This window comes from Equus quagga, chromosome 10 (assembly GCF_021613505.1).
Source record: "Equus quagga isolate Etosha38 chromosome 10, UCLA_HA_Equagga_1.0, whole genome shotgun sequence".
NCBI classification, from domain to species: domain Eukaryota; kingdom Metazoa; phylum Chordata; class Mammalia; order Perissodactyla; family Equidae; genus Equus; species Equus quagga.
In genome coordinates, this window is record NC_060276.1 from 45,688,873 (window position 1) to 45,714,882 (window position 26,010).

General features: G+C 36.8%; 1 protein-coding gene across 3 annotated transcripts in view; it reads right to left on the reverse strand.

Annotated features, from left to right (window-relative positions):
- Positions 1 to 26,010, reverse strand: part of DIAPH2 (diaphanous related formin 2) — an 817,147-nt gene that overhangs the window by 535,680 nt on the left and 255,457 nt on the right. The gene's annotated exons all lie outside the window — the stretch shown is intronic.

Below are 26,010 nucleotides of genomic sequence, written 5' to 3' on the forward strand. Positions count from 1 at the left end.
CAATTATATTCAATGTTTTCTTTACTAGCATCGAAAACTATGTGACAAAAATAATTTAAATCAAAAATGGTCATTTCCACATTTCCAACCATCATACTCCATTGTGAATTCAGTGGTCTGAGGATGGAGCCTTTACAAGACAATTAACTTCCAAAAGAACTACTTTGAATTTCAGAGATCCTCCGCTATTTGTCTGATGGTATTTTTAATCTCTAGGTCAACAGCAGAGATAAATAATCACATAACTTAAGAAGGCACTTCATATAAATCTAGGGCATAAGTACAAAAGAAACTAATTATCTGTGTTTTTAAGTCTTTCTCTTTCTTTTAAGCTAGTTACTTTAATAAAACTGTGTGCTTTGATTAGGTTTGGGTTTTATAAAGATGCCTGATTTTTACAACTTTTTTCATTAACTAAGATCCTAGACTCAGCAAATACATTCCTCAGGTATTAACTACTTTAATGAATACAAAAGCATATTCAAATAATTAGTCTTTAGAGAAGGCTAAGTAAACACGTTTCATTCGTCAGTTGTCTCTTTTGCAAACTGTAACATACGAATGTATAGCTGTAATGAATTATACCTTAATAAAAATTGCCAATTTTCCATAATGAATTGTTCCCAATTTTATTTGAAAATGTGGCTGAGCATATCCAGTGAAGTTTCAACTACTGGATGACCTCCCAAATCCTATCTCCAGGCCAGATTGCTCTTGTGTGTTCCAGACCATCTGCTCTTCTAGCTGCTGATGTGGAGGATCAGAATTGGCCACCCCAAAATGTGTCTCTTTGCCTTGATTATTTTTAAGGACAAAAAGACTCTGAAGGAAACTTTGACATTCTCCATAACTGCCTAAAGGAATTTAAGATAGAAGGTCTGTTCCAGGAAGGAACTAATATCATAAGATAACATTATTTATAGAGGGCCCAACAAACACTTGTTTAACAAACATTTACATTTTCATCTCCATGTAAATTGCCCTCCTCCCCTTTGAAGCCCCAAATCACTAGCCCAAACAGCCTCCTTTGTCTTTAGCTGAAGATGGTATTTAAGGTGGCGGCTTTGGCCATTCTGGCACGTTACTCAGTTTTCTTGGGTTTCTCCCATGTGTACATGTTATTAAACTTTGTTTGATTTTCTCCTGTTATTCTGTCTCATGTCAGTTAAATTCTGAGACCAGCCAGAAGGGCCTAGAGGGTAAAGGAATTGTCTTCCTCCCCTACACTGAACATCTCCAGCTGAGTATCATACTCAAAAGGATCCACAGGTCATTCTTTCTTTCTCCTACTAGCTTACATTCCTTCTGTGTTATCACAATGACTTGCACCCCAGATACTTCCAATGGTCTAAACTCAAGAGAATTCCAGTCTGGCTTCCATCCACACCAACCCTTAGAAAACACTTATGTTAAGGTCACTAACATTCTCCATGCTGCCAAATCTAAAGATTTCTCGCTGTCCTCATCTGACTTAACTTTTCAGCAATATTCTGGCTTTCGTGATGACACATTTCCTTCATTTTGCTACTTCTTTTGTTGGCAGTTCATTTGCTGGCTCTTCTCTTCCGTCGGTCCTTAAAATGGTCTTCCTCAGGGATTAATCCTGGGCCCTCTTTTTTTCTGTCTTGACAATTTTTCTTTAGGTAATCTTATCCTTTCTCATGGTATGAACTCCCATATATATATATATGTAGATGAACTCCCAATCTTTCCCTCAAACGCAGATATTTTTCTGAGTTCCAGTTTTCTACTTACAACTGCCTATAGGACATAGCCACTAAACTATCTTATATCTCAAACTTAGTATGTATGTCTGAAACCTAACTTTTGTTTTTCCCATTCTTCCCCATCTCAGTAAGTAGCACCATCATCTTCCACATGGGAATAATATTAGACTTCTCTTTCCCCTTTCTTCCCTGTCTCTAACTTGTTCAAGTTTAAGCTCATTAATAACTGTTAATTTCACTTTCTAAATATTTAGCTCCCTCCTTTACATCCCCACTGCCTTAGTTCAAGTCATTAAAATCTCTCAATTAGACTATTATTAAAAAGCCTCCTAAATGCTCTCCCATCAATCTTTCACTTTCCTACTGAAAGTGATCATTCTAAAATGCAATCTGATCATACCATCACAAACCCCTAATTAAAAATCCATTAAAGGTTAACCATAGGTCATAGTAAAAGGGTCCTTTACTAGTTGACTCCAACCTGTCATCTCCCTCTGTCCTTCATATCACATTCTCCAAGGAAACATCTTGTGCCTTACTCCCCAACATGTGATGCTTTATCAGAGCTGCCCTTGTTCGTGTAGTTTCATCTGCCCTGAAAGCCTTCTCTTTTTGGAAAAAATCTACATAAACTTCAAGTCCCAACTCAATTTTTTTTGTCTGAAAACTTCTGGACCCACCTTTAATTATTCTTCAATAATAAGAATATTATTCTTTCATGGCTCTTTAGAGCAGTTACCACATTGTAGTACAGCAATTACTTTATGTATAGCAGATACTTTATGTATCTACCTCCCTTTTGAAAAATAATGAGCTCCTTAAGGACGCAAAACATATCTTATTCATCTTAGTATGTCTAGCTGCCAAGAACATGGTGCCCTGAGATACAATACTCTCTCCCAAAGAGCCAAGATATTGGCCTACTGCTCTTCTTCACCAATAAACCTGTAATAGGAGGTGCTTCTCCCTCCGGATTAGCATGGAACAGCCTCTAGTAGACCACAACCAGGGTGCCCTGTCACACTGGTGTGATATCATCAGTTCCAAGGTAAAAATGCAAAGAGTTTTTATTTTTATACCTTATTGAAATTTGTGAACCAGTCACTTTTTTAAAAAAGCAAAATGGATTCCATGTTTTCTCTATAATAAAGTCATTCTAACTTGCTTGCATTCCAACATGGCTTTGAGAAAGAAAGAACACAGCAGAGTTGCTGTTAGCACAGGAATAACTGCATGACCCCTTGTATCCGACCATTGAAGCAGTCACGATAGGAACATCGTTTGTTAACTGAATTTCGCCAGGGAGAGTTCTGCTCTAGATCTTCTTCCCAACTAGGAGTAAATTTCTTGACCTCTTTTCTGATTCCCTACTTAGAGACAGTCCCAGTGGTCTGCCCTTGTACCACCTTCCACATAAGTCTCCCTCATTCATTCTATGCATATGCATGGGGTCAGCTCACTACCCAACCTCATTCTCTGAGCTGTAACCAGTTGTGACCATCATCCATGGATTACTACGGATATACAAAATGCAAAGCAAAATCAGATTGCCTGATAATACAAAAATACTAATAAAATCTTAAATAAAAGGAACGAGAAAACTGTTATTCAGAGAAGTGACAGGGGAAGGATGGGCAGGTCATTCTGTACCATGCCTGTGGTCTAAAAGAAAAAGAAACATGGTGGTCTCAGATATAACACACTTACTGTTATAAAATGTCATCCATTAACTGAATTTTGTCAGGAAAGTTCTTCCCTATATCTCCTTCGCAAAATACTTTCAATTAGGAGCAAGTACCAAAGTGTCAAAAGGAATATGGGAGATAACATGGCTTGTGTTAAAAAAAAGAACGTAGAAATCCTTGTCTCCTCTATGCTTTCATTAGCTTTGTTATCACTGCTCTTTATCCAATCACCTTTTGACGGTTCTATATGGGTTTAATGCCCACTAACCAGTGGAAATATGATCATCAATAATCTTCCTTGTTTAATAGGTTCAAATGGATCAGCCTCCTTATATTCATCATATTAACATTTCAGGCTAAATTATGGTCTATGCACATCAAAGATATTCCCCTATACTTGTGAGAAAGCTATCTATGAACTTTCAATTACTATTGCAAACCTCAGGAATTATGAAAATTTGGTTAGGGTGTGGGTCTTAATCTTCTTGACCATCTAGAGATGCAAATATATATTCCAGGCTAAAAGACAAAGAGAGCAACTCTTTGAAAAGCTATGACAGACTAGGATTTTCATTACTTCCTTGCCTTATTCTATGTATTGTGGACTATTTCTTCTTTCTAAAGAAACACTTATAACTCGAGGCACAGTAACTGCACTTAAGGTATGCTGAAGTTTATACCACCCTACTGGCTTAGAGACAGAAAACAAACTGTTGGTTATGTATGTATTCACATAGATACAATAAGCTGGTTCTTCCAGTCATCCATTATGAAAATGGAGCTTTTATAATGTACTAACTTCTAAAAGCTCTACATTGATTAAAGAGAAAACCTCTTATAGCTACTGATATGATCCTACTTCATCCCCAATGAATAGCAAGAAAAAGTAAGTAATGATTTATTGCAGAGCTTGATGAAATGTTAAAGGGAAAACGATATCGAGGCAATTAGCAAATTCATAAATTATAGCATAGTAAAGAAGGCCATGAAACAGAATGCCTTGGTTTGAATCATCATTCCCGCATTTATTATCTGTGCTATCTTGGGCAAGATATGTAACTTCTCTGTACCTTATTTTCCTCATATATAAAATGGGACTAATAATAGTAATCTCAAAGAGTTATTGAGAAGATATACTGAGTTAATGCATGTAAGACAATTATAAAGATGCTCGGCACAGAGTAAATGCTTTCTAAGTGTGAGTCATTATTATTATCATTTCTTTCCCAACCTCCATTTGTGAGTTTATTTACTTAAATTGGATTTCCTCTTTAATGTACAAGACTATAATCACTTACTCAGAGGTCAGGGAGTATGTAAATTGCAGTTAAAGATGCTACACTTTGAAGTAAGGGGATGCTGAGAAAAGAGAGAAAATGGTGAGATACATTCCAGATTCCAATGATATTGACGTAATAATTATCGCAAATATAACTCTCTAGGGTAACATTTGTCTTATTCCCAACAAAGAGAAATAATTAAGTACCCTTAGTGGAATTAGCTTCCTGCTAGCAAAGGCAAGGGAGAGAAGAGGAAAGAATGAAGCAGCACAGAGCAGGAAGCACTACAGAAGACACTTCGAGGATGCACATGAGGAGTGAAGGCCAGCAGTCATGGGCAGTGTCTGCCTATCACATGGTCTGCCTGGGCTGTCTCCAGAGGCTCCAGCACTACTGTGCTAATTAGAGAAGGGCAGTCACAGTGATGGATGCAGACCTGCGGGTACACAGCTTGGCAAGCGCAGCCTGTGCCAGCTAGCAGCCCCTAGTCAGATTCGCAGCAGGGTGCCCTTTTGCAATGAACAACCATAACAGAAGCCATGGCCCTTCAATACCATGCCCCCAGAAAGAGCTTCTTTGGAATATAGAAATAGAAAGATTGGGGTGTTCCAAGCCTAGCACAAATCACTTTGTCTACTGCTTAACTTTCTTTCTCTAGGTTAAACTTGGTCTTTTCCCTTTGTTAAAGGGAAGAATTACCGAGCAGACCCGAATCCACTTGAGACCAGGGCATGCAGGAACGACTGAGATTTTATGTAGAAATAAAGACAAAATACATAAATTTAAGGATGTGTTTGTGTGTGTAACTTATATAAGAGACTAAAACATGTTGGTTATCCCCATTATGACACCATTTCGAGAAGACAAAACAACTACAAGAATTGTGTGATTCCTTTTATACATCACTAATTAAAAATGTCAAGTGATAAACAAACATTGGAAACAGAAGGGAGATCAGTTACCTAAAAGCATTGGTTTGAAATTTTCTTATATACTTTCCAGAGGCCCTTCTTAAGGGTTCACTAATCAAATAAACTAAGCTACCTTAGATGCAGGTGAGCATATCTCAATGACAATATACCTTCCACATGCACTAGAATGCTGTTTGAAAAGAATCTCCTACAGAGAAGTTACGTTATCTTTTGAATGTAATTCTCCAAAGAAGTTTTTATCCTGGTGCTAAAATATCTCTCAGCTAAACTGGAATGAAGTAAAATATTACAAGTGAAGATATATCAATGGTCACAGATAAAGTTGGAAAGCTCGGTCAGCCCACTGAGGATTCAGATTTGGTGCTAAGTCTTCTGGGCTATGAAAGATGAGGAAATGACCAACAATCACAGACGCTTTACTAATTCCACTCATTCTGTAGGACTCAGACATCAGAGAAATGGCTACTTAAGCATGGAGCTCCAAGAAATGAGTGAGAAAGCCCTTTGGTGTCCACCATAAATAATACTACAGGCACAATACTTCAAAATTTACATGAACATTTTTGTCACATATGTATAATCCATTTTGGCAATTTCCCAATAATTATTAAATGCTAAACTTACTCTCAACTCCTAGAACCAGATAATGCATAAACTTTAAACATTTCCTGGATAGAGGGTATGATTTCTGTCTGGAAGGATGATGTTGGAATACGGTACTTCAAGGCATTTAGTAGAAGATCCAAAAGAAATGACCTACATTTCTTTCTGAACTCGACAGGGTTTTTATCAGGACACTATCAGTGCCCCTCAGACACAGAAAGAATGTAAAAATCTTTCTTAGATCACAGATTTAGTTCGAATGAGAATAAAATCCTCTCTTCACCAGAGCAAAATTGTTCACTTCATAATTAATTCACGCCTAGTACACAGTATGACCTCAGCCTAGATTAGATCAAAGGAAACACTCAGAGGTGCACTGCTCATTTGACCAAGTAGTTAAATACAGAGAAAAATAAAGGTTGTTTCTGTAGCCAAATGCAAAGAGGCACAAACCCCCAGAGTTGAAGCAAAGGTTAATGCCAAAGCAATAACTTTTATTTCCATGCATCAACACTGAATTCATTCAAGCTGCACTGTACTCCCTACCTTTGGAAAGATGAGAACAGTACATCCACAGACGGCTTTATCTTCATTATGACATTGTTTTAATCCTCTGACCACTTTTTCTGTCAATACTATTGCCCTCAGCCTTTTCTGATTTGGTAGCTAAACTAAGAGATTTACTGGAGAGTACTTTATTTAGCTCAAACCCCAAACCTACAGGTGATCACCGATTCCTTGCCTTTTTCTTACCCTCGCACTCAACCCATCGGGTCCTGCTGGCTCCTGCTTCTGAAGATATGTGTTTTAAATTCCCCAATTCATATGCTGTTAAAATTACTTTCCTTATCCATCACACTTAATCCCCCTTATCTTCTTTAGAATACTTAACGCTATCTGAAATTCATATTAATTTAATTATATGTTTATTATTATATCTCTTCGGTTAGACTGTAAGTTCTAAGACAGTCAAGATCACATCCGCCTTCATTATAGCTACATCCCCTCAAGGCCTACGCTAGCATCTGGCACAGAGGAGGTGCTTAATATATATACTTATGAATATAAAAATGCATAGAAAAATTAATTTACCAATTGCTATTAAGAAACTCATAGTTTCTAGAAAGATTGTTTACTACATACTTGTTGAAAATAAAAAACACATTTCTGAGAAAATAGAAGCAGCTCCCTCAAAAAAAATCCAATTACTAATTTGGTAAACCAAGTGCCTAGTAAAGTGGCAAGCATATTACATCACCCCTAACAGTCTTCATTACGAACTTAGTTTTCCTTTTATTGGATACTTGAACTGCTATCTTCTCCACTCCCATTTCCAAACTTCAAAATATAGGTCGACCCCAAAGTCCACTGGAATTTTTTGATCATACTGAGTTTTAGGAAGCAACAAGAGGACTCAGATTAAAAACCAGGGCAGAAATAAGAGAATAACTGAGAAGCAGGTCTCTGGAAAATACTGTCCATCATTGCACACAGCGGTTCAGTTAACACGTAACAGTTCAAGCACGTCTAAACAACAACAAAAAATTATTTGGATCCTAGGAAATTCTTGAAGGTTGTAGAAGAAATAGTTATCTTGAGTCTAAGCAAGCAGGGCCTAAAATGCAGAAATAGAGAGATGCTGTCATGGCAAAACAAGATAAACAAAATTCCTTTCCACCACAGTGAATTCACAGTTACTCATTCTGTGGGTCATAGAGCTAATGGAGCAATAAGCATTCTGTGAAGACTAGTAGTGTACAGCATATGATAGAAATTCAATACGTGTTTGTTCAATGAACAAATAAGACAAGGAGGACAGCCTCAATGGCAGCTTGGAAGAATTGCTAGAATAATGCTGTTACCTCCTTTCTACAGTAAATTAGTCTCTCTGTAGGCCACCATTACTTATTAATGCCTATACACGGAAAAGTAACTCCCAATACCCAAGCATCAGTTGATCTGAGATTTGCGAAAGGTAAATTTGTCACTATGCTGATTATGCACGTGTCTGGGCCCATTGAGAAAAGGGAGATGTGCATGTCTGAGGAAAATAGGTGGTAGGACTATTTTATAACGTTCAGTTAAGTTGAATTCAGAGTTATGATATTATGTACAAGATTGATAAAAAATTATTTCATCTTTCATTAAAATTTAGTCTCAAAAAAATTCTTGAATCACTGCTTAGTAATGGAGATTAGCATTAACTGTTTCTTGGGAAATCCATTGTCCAAAACCAGCAAATTCTGTACAGAGGCTAGCATATTAATATATTAAGCCTATTAGATGGCTTATTTAACTCATAGCAGATGCCTTCACTAAAAGTTATTAGTACATCAAAATATTGCCAATTTTGACTGGCAAAGAGCTATCTAATATTACATGTGCCCCAACTGCCCACCTCTACATGGTAAGCGAAATAGGTTGCTTTATTCTATCAATTTTAGGGGACGCATCCTTAAGCATGAAGGCAATAATAATCCATCCATTACTTAAGTTTTGCATTTCTACTATGTAGATATGCATAACAGAAATAATAAAGCAGAACATAATTTCATTTTCTCTCCAAAGATCACAATGATGAATTTTAATATGATTAGTAAAATAGTAATGTTCTATAAGCAGCCATTCCACAAACTCCAGTGTCCTAGCAACTCTGTTATTTTCTACATCGCGAGTTGCTTGGCTCCTAGGTGAATTTCCTTAACGGCAGTGTTCAGGCTAAAATTCGTTCCGAATACTCGTCAAAGCAACCTGATTCTAGGGAATCATTGATAGGGTTAATTATTCATAACGTGCAACTATTAATGTGTTGCAAATGCACATACCACCATGTACCAAAGTCCAGTGACACAACTTCTTTTGATGATTCAAATTTAAAATATTTTATGTAAACCCTCTAATCTGACCTTAATGCAAAATTGGAAAGGGCAGAAAATTTGAAGGGAATATGTATGGACACCAAACATTTTACTGAGCCAGTACTGATGGCCATTAAATACAACGATACTTATAAATGAGTCAGTGCTTTTCATTTAAAAAAGGAAAATGACATAGCATGATTCCAATTTAATAACTAATTTGACAAAAATTATTGTAAAATTAAGCTTTTAAATGGTTTATACATTTTCAATAACTTTTTTTAAGCAATCCATTAAAAACTGTATAAAAAATGTATGTTGATTAGGGGACATACTGATTCTCTTCAGTGAAAGAAGCATGCTGTCATGCCTGCAACTGCTACACACAGTCACTTCCTAGCAGCTATCTGAAAATGACCTTGGAACTCCAAACCCCACACTTCAAAGGACTATTAGGAAAGCATTAATATTCACATTACAGGTGTGAAATGCAATTTAGGTTCTTAGATTACAGCATTTCTAGGAGTCACATGAACCGGAGGCTCCAGGAAAGGAGGAGAACATTACTGACAGACGCTAACCCCATATGGCCCTTCCTTTTAGGAAATTTGGATGGTGGGAGATCAGGATTAACATATATATCAAAAGCAAGACATAGTGATATAGGTTTAGAATCCTTAGCTTTTAATGTAATGGTGAAATAAACTTACAAAACATCTTGTAGCATTTTTCCTTATAAAGGAATTCTGAAACCCTTCCTACACAGCAGGTCCAAGAGGAGAGACTTTGGGGTAAGAAATAACACACAAGTGGAGGGGTTAAAACAACAAGAGCAACTTCTGTGAGAGTTTTTCATGTCCTTCCCAAATTGCAACTGTCACTTTCAAGATTTGATTCTAAAATAAGTACACTTAGATGCCAAGAATGAATAATATTCAGACTTAGAAGCAACTTAAATGTGGACAGTCTGGAAATTCTGCCACAGCCAGCATATATCACTCAACCAGACTCTCTTCTCTGCTGTCACACCCATTCTGGCTTCCAGATAAACCCCACCTGCCCAGGCATGCGTCAGGCTGGTGGAATGGGACTTCGGTTTCCAGTAAATATACTTCATAAACATATAAGAAGAACCTAGATTACCAGCTGTATAACTGACACCATGTAAATGAACCAGAACCTGGCAACTTGTATAGTAAACTGGATTCAAACACAGCTTTGCTATCTATTATTCTTGTGATCTTTGGGCAAGTCACTTAATCTTCTTGTGTCTCAGTTATCTCATCTATAAAACTGGAGATAATAGTATTATCTCATGGATTTTCTTTCATGAGTATTAATTAAATGATTTAATATATGTAAAAAGTTCAGAAGAATACGTGGTATGTAACAAATGCTTTATGAGTCAACTCTTTTCTGTCTCTCTATCCATTCTCCTACTAGACACTGCATTTCCAGTTCATATGTATATTCCCAGTTGTTGACTGCTCAGCGGCTAAGGAATGTAGAGTGCCCTCAGCAACCAGCCAACGGAAGGCTCACAGACCAAACTGCATCTAGCACAGTTCTTGAGTGAATTCATTTTATTTTATTTAACATGTTTATTTATTTAACATATTTTATTGCAACTCTAACCACATCAATCCTGAGGTATTTGTTGGACCCTTACCAATAATATCACTCTCGTTACAAGAGACAAAAAATGGAAAAGGAAAACAAAGATAATCTACCAAAAGAGGTGTATAACTCAACACCCCAAACAATGCAAACCCATTGCAGTTTACATGACCATGAAGAAATTCAATAGTAGATCCAGGATTTCCTATAATGTATGGCCTAGGAGAAACTGAAGGCAGGAGAGAAGACCTATATAGCATGATGTTTTCTTGGCCTTTTCTCTCTGCTAACAAAGGTTTAAGGTTATCTCTTAAAAATTTTTAAATAAGCCCTAGTAGACCTGGCCATACAAAGCTTATTCTCACCTCTTCTTTTGCTTCTTGCTCCCAGTCCAAGAGGACACAAATAGACCTGAGCTAAAGCCACTGAAATATAAGAAAAAAACTACTACAAAAACATTTAATTGCTTTTACCTTCCACACATACTCCCCAAAGTTCTGTACATTCATTCCGCTCTATTAAAGCAGATAACTGAGAGCTGCTACATACGACACATAAATACTAAATGATAAAAAAAGGTTATCTATTTATAGCCACCTGTGATGTTCAGAAAACTCAGAGCAAACTCTTAAGACGACTACTTTATTAGGTTCTAACTGGGGTCTATTGCAATTAATTAAACTTATTTATTGGTAATAACTCTGAAGTAAATATTATGCAATGCATAAATGCTGAGGCACAAATATAATCTGCCCACTGAGGAAACTGATAATGGTATTTTGAAAAATATTAAATCTAAGAGAGCTGATAAAATTATTAAACCTAAGAGAGTTGATTAAATCTAAGAGAGCCTTGGTGTCTCTGAAGATATGAGGAAATGTAGATTATCCCTAAAACAAAGTGAAAATGATACCATAATATTAAGATAATGATGACAAGACTTTGTACAAGGACTACGTCTCTCCATAAAGCTTAGTTAAAATATTTTCAGTTATGTCCCTGAAAATAGCAAAATTAAGAATTTGTTGACTTGCCTTTTTTTCTATAAGATTAATGACATTGTTACATCCTGATCTGGTAAGGTACTGAATTAAAAAAGCACTTTCAAAAGTCTTCAATATTAAAGAATTTCAGAGCTCTATAGTATGAAGCTGTTCTCGGGCAGTGCTATTGTAGAAAGCAAATACTATCAAGTTCATATCTACTATGAAAAAGGCTGCTTAAACTAGTTGACAGTTATCTTTATCATCATATATATCTACTTGTGGCCAATTGTTTAAATTGGCTAGAACATCATAGTAAGGTCATGAGTGCAATGCTTACTGGGTCAGTTCCCACGGGCACAAACTCTACCCCTGTCCCACTGTCATCATAAATGAGGACCACCGGTCAAAAGAAGCATCTATTTAGGCAAAAAGAGATGAAATGATCAGTTTAAAAAAATATTCCTACCACTGGAAATCAAAGCAGTATCATGCCCTACAAATTATGGTGGTAACTATCATCTTATATAAGGATGACAGACAACATTAATAGACCAAATCACTTTCAAGCAGAAAACAATATGAAAAATTTCATTGCTTTCACAGGTTATATACAACGAAATCCAAAAAAGAATATGACTGATTAGAAGTCATCTCAGGAAAGGATACAAAATTCTAGAGGAATCCATTAGCTAAATTATCTCTTACTCTGAAATATTCAAATAGGGCTTGACTTCTGTCTCAAAATCCTGTTTCAAATCTAAGAAATTAAGTTCCTATGATTTTACTTTTAATTGTGTTCCATTTATGCCCTGAAGTGGAGTAAGAAACTGTATAATGCCAAGTGATAATATTATTAATAAAATGAACATCTATAAACTATGACACAAAAATTTTAGAACCATATTCTGATCCATCATGCAGATATATTAACACGTGCTAATACAATAAATTACTAAAATACTTACATTGTCAGCATTGAGAAAACAAAAGCGTGTGAAAAAGAATAAAAATCCCAATAATTAACAAGAATGTGATCTGGTTGGTACTGCAAGAGCAAATAGTAAGTAAAACCTAAGAGAGGAGTGATAGCATCTTTATCATTGCTGTTAATGGAACAAAGGGTACCTGATCACACCAGCTTTTCTTTTCAAAGAAAACTACAAATATCCTAATAGCGTCACATGTCACAGAGTAGTTACTTTTGCTGGCTTCTATTAAAAGCAATTACATGCTAGAAAACAACACATTTCTCACACATTGCCAGGAGCATGTTATCAGTCTATTCTTATCACATGAAGCCAGACACAGTCAACTCTCAGTAAGCCATTCGAATGGAGGGAATATTGATAATGCACGATAGTTATATTTGCCATTTCAATGCATCACATATTTTGTTAGGCTCCTATAAAATTAATTTAAATTAAAAATATGATCCTTACGTCACTATCCACAGATGACAAAGAGCATGAGGAAATGATGCTGGGAAGCAGGGAAAAATCAGACTAGTATTAATGTTTGACCATAGATAAACCAAACGCAGACCACACATACATGGAGAACTTAACCAAAGATGGCTAGAAACTTCAATATATTTTCATTCTTTCTAGATTGGTTTTATATTGGGAGATATGTTTTTCAAAACACTGTAAACAATTTTTTTTTAGTTGGAAAATTGATTCATTCAGTTCTGTCACTTGATGTGTATATTTTTATTGGGTCCAATTAATAGAAATACATTAATACTCTAGGTAAGCTAGGTAGGATTGTGTAGGCAAGACTAAGATACTTCGAAGGGCAAGAATTCACACATAAATAGCCTATCCTTGTCCTATGGGACAGAGAAGGGGATCTTGATCTGAGATTTTTGATAATAGAGCTTTAATAGTCATGGTCACACTACAGAGAGATGCAATAGTGTACAAAAATGCAGGGCTGGCCAGGTGGCACAGTGGTTAAATTCGTGTGCTGCGCTTGGTGGCCCTGGGTTCACAGGTTCGGATCCCAGGCGTGGACCTACGCACCACTTATCAAGCCACACTGTGGCAGGCGTCCCACACATAAAATAGAGGAAGATGAGCACGGATGTTAGTTCAGGGCCAATCTTGTTCAGCAAAAAGAGGATTGGCAGCAGATGTTAACTCAGGGTTAATCTTCCTCAAAAAAACCACGGGCTGTGGGTTCACACTTGTTCTAATGCACTCTATCTCCACGTCTTTGCTCATAATAGCAAGCAGAGCAAAGTGATACAACTCGTGGGCTATGGAATCATTCTACCTGAGCTTGATTTCCACCTCCACTTTGCTCATCTGCAAAATGGCTACAATAATAGTACCTGTAGCACAGGATCGATGACAAAATTAAATGAAATAATCCATGTAAAACACTTAACAAAGCACCCGGCATATAACAAGTGCACAGGAACATTAACACTTTAATCGTTAAAACCGGCAGTTTTGCTATGAGTTTGTGATATATATTTATCTTCATACTCACAAAACCGTTGATGGGGTTTCTATTTTACTGATCTTTATGCTCTTTTATAGTTGTTTAAATAGAGTCAATAAGAAATTAAATGATTGCCATAGGGTCAAACAATGAATTAGGAAACAGACATTTACTTCTGCAAATGAACGCTGTGTTTATTTAAGTGGACCAACCATAAATTTTAAAACTTTATTAACTTAATCAACCCTAGGCCACCATGGAAAACAATCTTTCACATTTGAAAATTTTAAAGAAAATTTGTGGTAGGATAAAACTATATGTGTATACATATAAATACCTAAATGAAGTGAATTACTAAATCATAGAAATTTAAATGGGCAAATTAACATTAACAAACTACCACAGCCAGACTCAGTTATGTCTATTTCTGGTATTTAATCAGCTGTAAGAAAGATTTTCAAGAGACAGGTTTATTTATATATATATATAACCAAATGAATTATTAAATACACATACAGTTCCTATTATATGCCTAAATTTTGGACGAGCATTCATACTTTATTCATACTTTATTTTATTTGCCTTGGTACTATGAAAGTAACTATATATAACTGTAATTCACTTGTGTGTTCATTGAATAGGAGCTGTGGTACATCCAGGGAAACAATAGTAAACAAAATGGAAGTACTTCGCGCCTGCAAGAAGTTCCATGTTGAATGGAGGACACAAATGAGTAAAGACCATTACAGGCATACCTCGGAGCTATTGCAGGTTGGTTTCCAGACTACCGCAATCAAGTGAATATTGCAATAAAGTGAGTCACACAAATTTTTTGGTTTCCCAGTGCATGTAAAAGTAAGGTTTACACTATACTGCAGTCTATTTAGTGTGCGATAGCATGATGTCTAAAGAAAAAATGTACATACCTTAATTAAAAAACACTTTGTTGCTAAAAAATACTAACCATCATCTGAGCCTTCAGCAAGTCAGAATCTTTTTGCTGGTGGAGGGTCTTGCCTCACTGTTGATGGCCGCTGACTGATCAGGGCGGTGGTTGCTGAAGGTTGGGGCGGCTGTGGCAATTTCTTAAAATAAGACAACAACGGAGTTTGGCACATCGATTGAATCTTCCTTTTAATGAATGATTTCTCTGTAGCATGCAATGCTGTTTGATAGCATTTTACCCACAGCAGAACTTCTTTCAAAATTGGAGTCAGTCCTCTCAAGCCCTGCCATTGCTTTGTCAACTAAGTTTATGTCATATTCTAAATCTTTTGTTGTCACCTCAACACTCTTCACAGCATCTTCACCAGGAGTAGATTCGATCTCAAAAAACCACTTTCTTTGCTCATCCATAAGAAGCAACTCCTCATCCATTAAAGTCTGATCATGAGATGGCAGCAATTCAGTCACATCTTCAGGCTCCACTTCTAATTCTAGATCTCCTGCTAGTTCCACAGCATCTGTAGTTACTTCCTCCAGTGAAGTCTTGAGCCCCTCAAAGTCATCCATGAGGCTTGGAATCAACTTCTTCCAAACTCCTGTTAATGTTGATATTGTGACCTCTTCCTATGAATCACAAATGTTCTTAATGGCATCTAGAATGGCGAAGCCTTTCCAGAAGGTTTTCAACTTACTTTGCCCAGACCCATCAGAGGAATCACTATTTATGGCAGCTACAGCATTACGAAATGTATTTCTCAAATAATAAGACTTGAAAGTTGAAATTACTCCTTGATCCATGGGCTGCAGAATGCATGATATGTTGGCAGGCATGAAAACAACACTAATCTCATTTCCATCTCCATCAGAGCTCTTGGGTGACCTGGTGCATTGTCAGTGAGCAGTCATATTTTGAAAGGAATCTTTGTTTCTGAGCAGCAGGTCTCAACAGTGGGGTGAAAATAGTCAGTAAATCATGTTGTAAACAGATGTGTTGTCATCCAGGTTTGTTGTTCCATTTACAGAGCACAGGCAGAGTAGATTTAGCATAATTTGTAAGGGCCCTAGGATTTTTGGAATGATAAACGAGCATTGCCTTCAACTTCAAGTCACCAGCTGCATTAGCCCCTAGCAAGAGTCAGCCTGTCCTTTGAAGCTTTGGAGCCAGGCATTGACTTCTCCTCTCTCGCTATGAAAGTCCTAGATGGCATCTTCTCAAAGCCAGGCATTGACTTCTCTTCTCTCGCTATGAAAGTCCTAGATGGCATCTTCTTCCAGTAGAAGGCTGTTTCGTCTACAACAGAAAATCTGTTGTTTAGTGTAGCTACCTTCATTAATGATCTGAGCTAGATCTTCTGGGTAACTTGCTGCAGCTTCTCCATCAGCACTTGCTGCTTCACCCTGCACTTTTATGTTTTGGAGACGGCTTCTTTGCTTAAACCTCATGAACCAACCTCTGCTAGCTTCAAGCTTTTCTTCTGCAGCTTCCTCCCCTCTCTCAGGCTTCATAGAATTGAAGAGAGTTAGGGCCTTGCTCTGGATTAGGCTTTAGCTTAAAGGAATGCTGTAGCTGGTTTGATCTTCTATCCAGACCACTAAAACTTTGTCCATATCAGCAATATGGCAGTTTCACTTTCTTATAATTTGTGTGTTCACTGATGTAGCATTTTCAATTTCCTTTAAGAAGTTTTCTTTTGCATTCACAATTTAGCTAACTGTTTGGCACAAGAGGCCTAGCTTTCTGCCTGTCTCAGCTTTTGACAATGCCTTCCTCACTAAGCTTAATCATTTCTAGCTTTTGATTTAAAGTGAGGGACATGCAACTCTTCCTTTCACTTGAACAATTAGAGCCCACTGTAGGGCTGTTAATTGGTCTAATTTCAATATTGTTGTGTCTCAGGGAATAGAGAGGCCTGAGGAGAGGGAGAGAGACAGGGAGTGGCCAGTAGGAGGAGCAGTCACAACGCACACAACACATTGATTAAGTTCACCGTCTTATACGGGAGAAGTTCATGGCACTCCAAAATAATTACAATAATAACATCAAGGATCACTGATCACAGATTACCATAACAAATATAATAATAATTAAAACATTTGAAATATTGCAAGAATTACCAAAATGAGACATGAAGTGAGCAAATGTTGGAAAAATGGCGCCAATAGACTTGCTTGACACAGGGTGCCACAAACCTTCAATTTGTAAAAAAACACTATATCTGCAAAGCATAATAAAGCAAAGCACAAGAAAACGAGGTATACCTGTATAATATATTATGAACACTGCATTCTGATGGAAGCGTCAACTAAATAGAGCCTAAACAAAGAATTAGTGAAGGTGTGTTCACAGAGAAGTTGCAAAGTCTTGTAAGTGCCTCTGTTCTAGGAACAAAAGAATTTAGTCTAAGGACAATTCAGGGGAAATAAAGAGACAAATGATCTTGAAGTGCATGAGGAGGAGTTTAGATGTCCCCTTGAATAAGATGTGTAGTCAGTGAAACGTTCCAAGCATGGAGGTGCCATGATAATTTACACTTTAAAAAGACAAGGTTGACTAGGTTGTAGAAAACTGCTCACAAGGAAACAGGACTGAAGACAGAGAGACCAGTTAGGATTCTGTTGAAATCATCAAGGAGAGAGATAGCTAGAACTTGTAATTATTGAGAAACCAAATTGTATATATCCGTGTCAGAGGAAGCTTGTGAAATGGCTCCCAAATGCTCCCTGCCTCCTGGTATTCATGCCCTTGAGAAATACCCTCTCCATGTGTGTGCGAGGGCTGGACCTAGTTAATTGCTTCTAATGATGAGAGTGGGCTACAAGACTGATTTCCTTTTTGCTCGCATTCTCTCTTCACTCCTTCTTGGCACGTACTCTTCCATGAAGAAAACTGCCTTTTGTGAACTTCCCTATTAAAAGGCCCATGAGACATGGAACTGACGGCAGCAGCTAGACAAGAAGCACAAAGAAGAATGGAGGCCCTCAGTCCAATAGCCCTGGAGAAATTGAGTGCTGTCAAAAATCATACGGATGGGCTTAAAAACAAATCATTCCCCACTCAAGCCTTCAGATGAGACCACAAGCCTGATAACATGTTGTATGCTGCCTTGTGAGGGACCTTGAGGCAGAGGACTCAGCCCAGCTGTGCCAAAATTCCAGAAACTGTGAGGAAATAAATGTGTGTTCTTTTAAGCTGCTAAATTTTGGGATCATTTCTTATGTAGCTATAGGTAACTAACATCCATCACGACAATAAAATTAAAAGTTAAAATTCTTGCAACATAATAGTCATGCACAAAAACAGGAACCTGTTTTCAAGCGCAACTGTATTCCTAGAAGCATGTGTTAAATGGAACTGATATTTTTAAGTTATAATTTTGGATTTCTTGGGTCATCTCCCGTACAGTATCTGGAGGGCACCTAATACAAAATATACCTCACTCAGTTGACACACCTACCTGATGAGATGTTAAACATTGTTTTAAAATAATGATATACTCATAGAAATAGAGAAGAGATTGGTGGTTGCCAGAGGCAAGGGGTAGGGAGCAGGGAAATTGAATGGAGATGACAAAAAGGTACAAACCTCCAGCTCCAAGATAAATAAGTTCTGATGATGTAAAATACACCATGATGACTATAGTTAATAAAACTGTATTGCACATCTGAAAGTTGCTAAGAGAGTAAATCTTAAAAGTTCCCATCACACACACACACACACACACACACACACACACACAAAATCTGTAACTATGTGAAGTGACGGATGTTAACTAAACCTCCTGTGGTCATCATTTTGCAATATGTACATATATCAAATCCTTATACTCTATACCCTAAACATACACAACGTTACATGTCAATTATATCACAATAAAACTGAAAAAACTAATAAAAAAGCAAAATAAAAAATAATGATATGAATGAAAATTATAATAAAAATAATAATAATACCAAAAAGCATAGTTTAAAATTAGGGAAAACTAAGTAACAACCAGCTATTACTGAATAACCTACTGAAAAGAAACAATTTAATTTACTGTAACCAACAAGGTCTAATTGACTAAAGGGATTACTTATAACGTCTTAGAAAAGCTACCAGATATGAACCTCTCTAGAGTAAACATATTTCTTTAAAAAAATCAGATAAACCTCTTGTTCTTACTTCTATCATGCAAAATAACTCTAGAACTGGTTTAACTGCCATCAATATACAGTTGGAACAAAACACACCCCTTTGTAGTTTTATATAGCTGTGTTAAAAATTTCCACTGGATTTCAATATGAATAATTTCCATTTGCCAAGATAAAACTAATCTGGCTAGAAAATGATTCTAAATGTGAATGAGTATCTGTGTGAATTGGAAATGCTATCAACTAAACACCTGCTGTCGTGACTAATCGATACAATGTTTATCAGCAAAAATTACTGAAATGGGAAAGACATGCTAACTCATAGCTAAAAAGCATCATATTAAAATAACACAAGGTATCTATAATGTTATGAAGCTAACCTCAAAGGAGCCCCGTGAAAAACCACTTATATTACTATATCTTCACCAAATGCCTAATGACATGAAGACCACACTCCTTCATTCATTATTAGAAGAGACAGACCCCAAGTCATAGCAATGCTTTACAACTGATAGATTCTATGCAGAAAACAACTAAAAAAATCTTAGTTGTAGAAGAAATAACCTTATTCCCTTCCATGAAGGTACAACTTCCGAGCTTTGCTTTAAGCTCTGAAGAACTGTCTTCAGTGCCAGGATAATTAGGATTACACATTTCACAAGACAATATATGTGAAACTATAGCATTAAAAAGGGATCAGTTAACCATGCAACAAAACGCACAAATTACTAAGGGCATAAAAGGTATTCAGTCATTGTTACAGCTTGGGGACGTGATTAAGAACGAACCTGGGTTCAAACCTCAGCTTTGCCACTTACTAGCTTTGTGAACAAGACACATCGCTTATCTCCCATAGCCTCAGTTTCTGCACCTATGAAACAATAATAATAGTATCGAGGGCTGGTGTGAGGAATAAATGAGATGCAAATTTAAAATGAGTAGTGAAGCTCTTGGGATATAGTAAATGCTTAGCAAATGTGCTATTATTGCTATTAATGTTATTATTATGATTGCCATTATTATTGTTATTAGTAGTGATGGCGTTAGTAGCAGAAGTAGTACAATCACCACACTATCACCAACAGGTAAAGATAGAGCCATTTGGAAGACTACTCATTTAGAAGGCGCAAGACACACTGTCTCAGCTTCTCTTTACAATTAGTGACTTATAATTCAATGATGGCATGTATCTCTGGCTCACAAATGCCTTTTTCCCTCTTCTACAGAAAGGAGGTGGTTGTTCGATGCTGCTATATGACAACTGGAAATGAAAGCATGTGTCACCATAGGTTAAAACACTTGAAGTGTTCATAATAAAAAAGCTTTGGTAAGGTGACAGACAAAGACGATCAGTTAGTTTACATACAGAAATCCAAAGAATTTAGATATAGTAAAAATGATGAAATTATATACAGCTATGTATGGTTTTTAGTTGGCTGCCTAAAAGAATTAAGCCTTCTGGGTTTGGTCCTTTGCATATTAATGCTTACATGACGGAGCATGCATATTGTGTCATTAAGATGACAAATTATTTGTTGGGACACCAGGTCTCTTAGGACACTTTACCATCCTCTTATAGGAACTGTGCACTATTGAGACTGACATCTCATTATTTTCAAGTCAATTCCAAGAATTTCTATATTATGAAGACAGAGACATAATCGATTTCACCACTCTTGTTTTTTCATTGTCTCACTAAATACAGAAGAGTGTATTAAGCAACCAAACAAGGGTGGGTATCTTCAAAAGCACCCTGCTGATTCTAAGACTACAAAACACAATGTAAAATATGATCCTAGAGAAAAAGTACTTTTACATAAATATATCTTCAAACTCAGTTTCGCCATAATTTTGAAGCTATGCCCAATATTTCAAGAATTGCACAATGACATTTATATGCGTTTGAAATATTTATAACACCTCAGTTTACTGTTATTATTAAAGCTAAATTGCACGACTGAAATATATTATTGAAGAAGCTAAATTTTATTAACCTCTTATGTTTATTTCTTATATTTCCTCTAAGCAACATTAAAACCAAAGAAATTGCTTACAACTTCCACACACACTATCTTTGTTCTTCCTGAAGCCTCTGGAGAACCCTAGAAATTCTAATTAGGATTAGCAGTTATAACCTACATATTTTACTATTATTTCAAGTTTAGTTAATATTAACCATCATTACTTTAATTTTTACATAATATCACTGTAATCTATAATTACTATAGATTTTTAAGGAAAATAACACTATTATTATAGCCTTGATGTTTATATGTTCCCAAATATCATCAAATTGAATAATAAATAAGACTAGAACACATATACAAATTCCAACAGTTACAAATATGATGTATATTCAAAATTACTAATAGGGTCTTCTCCAGCTGCCTCTAATATATGTATACATTTTTTCATTAATCTAGAAAGCATTCTGAGATATATTTTGTGATATGGCATCATTATGGCTTATAACAAGAACCTAAACATTCTGAGCACGGAAACACCGGAATTGGAAACCAGAAGAGACCTTTGAGACTAAGCTTAAGAATCTGTGCCAGTCAGGATACCATCCCATCTTGCCTAGGCTACTGATGTATGTTCAGAATCAGTGCTCCATCACCTATCTGTGAATTCCCATCGCCTGTCTGTCTGCCACAGGCCTGCTCAACGGTTAATCATCAAATTACTGTGCCCCTAATGCTTAAAGAACAAAACCCCATTTCCTGAGTGTAAAGTTCATCTTATCACCTTCACCCCAAAGCCCCAACGCAACAGGCTGTGCTTTCAACACAGTATGCACTTCACCCCCTCCCGTACTTTGTTAATGATGTTCTCTGCCTAGAATGTTTTCTTTCTGTTTTCCTCTAATGAAATTCTACTTAAATTTCAAGGCCCAGCTCAAATTATACCACCTCTGGGATCTCCATTTGCCCTACTCAAAATTAAGTATTTCCATTTATGCTCCCATGGCTTTTAAAAAACATCTATGCCGGGGCTGGCCCAGTGGTGTAGTGGTTAAGTGCACACATTCCACTTTTGGTGGCCGGGGATTCGCCAGTTCGGATCCCGAGTGCAGACTTATGCACCACTTGGCAAGCCATGCTGTAGCACTCATCCCACATATGAAGTAGAGGAAGATGGGCACGGATGTTAGCTCAGGGCCAGTCTTCCTCAGCAAAAAGAGGAGGATGGCCACAGATGTTAGCTCAGGGCTAATCTTCCTCCAACAAAAAGTAAAATAAAATAAAATTTCTTTTTTTAAGGATTGGCACCTGGGCTAACAACTGTTGCCAATCTTTTTTTTTTTTTCTGCTTTATTTCCCAACCCCCCCCCCCCCCCCCCGCAGTACATAGTTGTATATCTTAGTTGCAGGTCCTTCTAGTTGTGGGAACATTTTTTTTAATTAAAAAATAAAAAAATCTATGCCAACATTGAATACAACTTGGGCTAAACGCAGTGTACCTCTTCCTTTCTCCCTCACTAGATGACGAGTTCCCTGGTACAGGGGAAAGACTTTATTCACTTCTCTCTCCTATTTAGTAGAGTACCTTGCACAGAGTGGGTACTCTACAAGTAGAAATTAAATGAAACGAGAGACCCATTCTCTCCTAAAATAGAAATAATTTGGTTCACAATAGAAAATTAAAAATAATTTTCTCTAAAACTCTAAGAATAAGTAACTCAAATAAAAAGCATAAGTTGATGGTACTTTCATATAATAAATATTTACACATTCAAATATTAGAGGTATCAGACCTAGTGTATTTTAAAACTTCTTTCTCTTTAGCAAGCAGAAGCAACTTGAAACTCCTATGTTAAAGATCTTCTTGAAACATAGACCAGTAATGCCTTACAAAGCATTTAGGGAGAACAGAGACCTGAGCGCTCTCAAAACCCCCCACAGGAGGAGGAATTTCTCAGAGGTTTTGGAACACTGGGTCTAAGGGCTTTGAAAATAGGTCTTAGAAACAATGAGCGAGTTGCTCCTTCTGGAATGCAGCTAAGTGAGCGGCAAACAGCAGCAGAATGAGGAAGAAAGTGGTGCCCTGGAGCTCAGAAAGCCAGGGCAGCAGCGTGGATCAGGTTCACTGGAGCCGAGCCGCCTGCGGATTTCTTACTGATCCTGCCACCTATTGACCAAATTATGAATCAAGGCACTGCAAGTGACAAGGAACTTCAGCTGTTACAGTAAAACCAATCAATAGTTATTAAGTGTTATTAAAATAAATGGCAGTATTGCATCATTAAAATTTGTTTGGGCTGTGTTATGCATGTCTGGAATACGCTATGATGCGTAATTGTTCCTTTAAATGCCCTTTCAGAAATAAATCTTAGTGAACGTAATGGTACGGAATGGTGCTCCTATCTTATTTGCACTCCAATATAAAAATGAGGAAAGTAGAAGCAGGAGGAGTAGCGTATAAAAAATTCAGAGAATCAGACTTAAGAGGAATGAAGATGCGGTATTCTCAGCAGTGAGTACATGAGAGCCTTTATGTGACTCCTTCCTAGTTTTGCTTTGGGTTGATTAGGTTTGAGCAGCCGCAGTAAGAATTGCTTCTATTGTAACTGTTTGGCTCTACCAAGTGCTGCTCAAAAGAGCAGGAAATTCTCCTGCTGAATTAACAGTTGTATTAAGTGTCAATAACTAAAATAAAACACACACACACACACACAGCATCACGTGAAATGAAAGGGAAAGGAGAATTAATATTTATTAAGTGCCTGCTATACCAAGCACTGGGCTGGGTGCTTTAAATATATAACCTTATTTAATTCTCACAATACCACTAGGTAAACATTAGTCTACTCATTTTATGGATGAAAGAATTCCGTCTCAGAGGTTACAAGCATCGCAGCTGGAATGCAAATATGTGCGCCTCCTTTCCTCTGGCTTCTCCCACTATACCACACTACCTTTAGAAACTCTCTAATGGGTTTTATACTTACTTCTTTGTCTCAAACTTCATTTTCTTCGTTTGTAAAATAGAGAGTCTGGACTTGATCACTTCTAAAGTCCAGACTAACTCTAAAATTTTAGGAAACCTATGATTCTTGTGGGACTCCAAATAAATACATCAATAAGTAAAAGAGCAATGACTTGATGCAAAATGTTCAAAGGACCGGAGGGAGAATTTCGCAGAAAAAGAAATTAAAATTGCCTATGAATATGGGGCTGGCCCCGTGGCCGAGTGGTTAAGTTCACGCGCTCCACTGCAGGCAGCCCAGTGTTTCGTTGGTTTGAATCCTGGGCGCGGACATGGCACTGCTCATCAAACCACGCTGAGGTGGCATCCCACATGCCACAACTAGAAGGACCCACAACGAAGAATATACAACTATGTACCGGGGCACTTTGGGGAGAAAAAGGAAAAAATTTTTAAAAAAAACCTTTTAAAAGAATTGCCTATGAATAGAAGAAAAGCTGCTCGACTTCACTCCTAATGCAAGAAGTAAAAATTATAACATGGACAATCTACCATTTTCACCTCCAAGATGGGCAAAGGTTGTGGGAAACAGACGCTCACATATATTTTCGGTGGCACTATAAAGGGACAAACTCTTTGGCAGGGAATTCGGTAATATCTATCAAAATCATAAATACACACAGCATTTTATCCAGGAATTTTGCTTCTAGAATGTATCTTACAGTTAGATCCTAGGTGCACAAAGGTATATGTAGATACGTGTTCGCCGTAGCATTGCTTGAAATAGCAAGACTGGAACTAATGTAACTATCCATAATGGAGGATTGGTTACATAAATTAAGATAGGCCCATACCACAGAATTCTATGCAGCATGTAAAAAGAACACAGTAGATAAACACAAGCTATTATGCAATAATATCCAAGTACATAAAGTGAAAACAGCAAGAAGTAAAAAAGAAAAAAATGATAAATATGCATATGCCTTTAGAAGTATAGACTGTTTCTAGGAGGCAGTGTGAGAAAGTAGTAAGAGTGGTTTGCTCTGGGAAAGAAGCTGCAAGTCTGGGATTAAAGCAACATGTTTACCACGCCTTTTTTGTTCTGCTTTTGTTTTACTATATGAATACCTGGACATAGGCATGTTTTATTTTTTTAATTTAAAAAAGTGATTATAATTATCTCTGGAGTCATTGAAGAGCCCTTTGAATGTGAAGTCTACTATAGCAAATAAAAAGGAAAAAGAAAAAAACCCTAACAGCAGGTATTTTTTAGAATGTCAAAATTCTTCAGAATACCCTAATCACCCCAAATTTCTGTGTGTGTGTGAACTTCAATCTGTGAGGAACAACAAATACAGTGCACGCACCTCCGGTGTGCAACATATAATAGAAGGGCTGAGAAGGAATAATTTTCACCTATCTCTCTCTCTCTGAATCTTCCAGAATTCACATTCCCACACCCTAGGGCATGTTGTGACAAATCAGACAAATGAATGCTAATTCCAAGGCATGGGCCTATGGAATAGATAAATTTCTTAGTTGTAAAGACTCATTCAGACTGAAAAAATCCTATGCTCAACTCAACTATCAATTCTGCAATAATTAGTAAAATAGTAATGTTAAAATAAAATACCAAAAATTCACAATAATTAAATACAAGATTGAGAAGTTACCTACATAGCACGAAAATTACGTGTGAAATTTACAAGACGTTAAGGATCTAATCATAAACGAAGCACTCTATTATCAAATCAGTAACATACACTTATTAGGTACCAGATTTTGATATTATTCCAGAAACTCTGCTTATAGAAAAAACTATAAAATTTTCTAGGAAACCAAATTAATAAGTAGTATCAACGTAAAAGACTA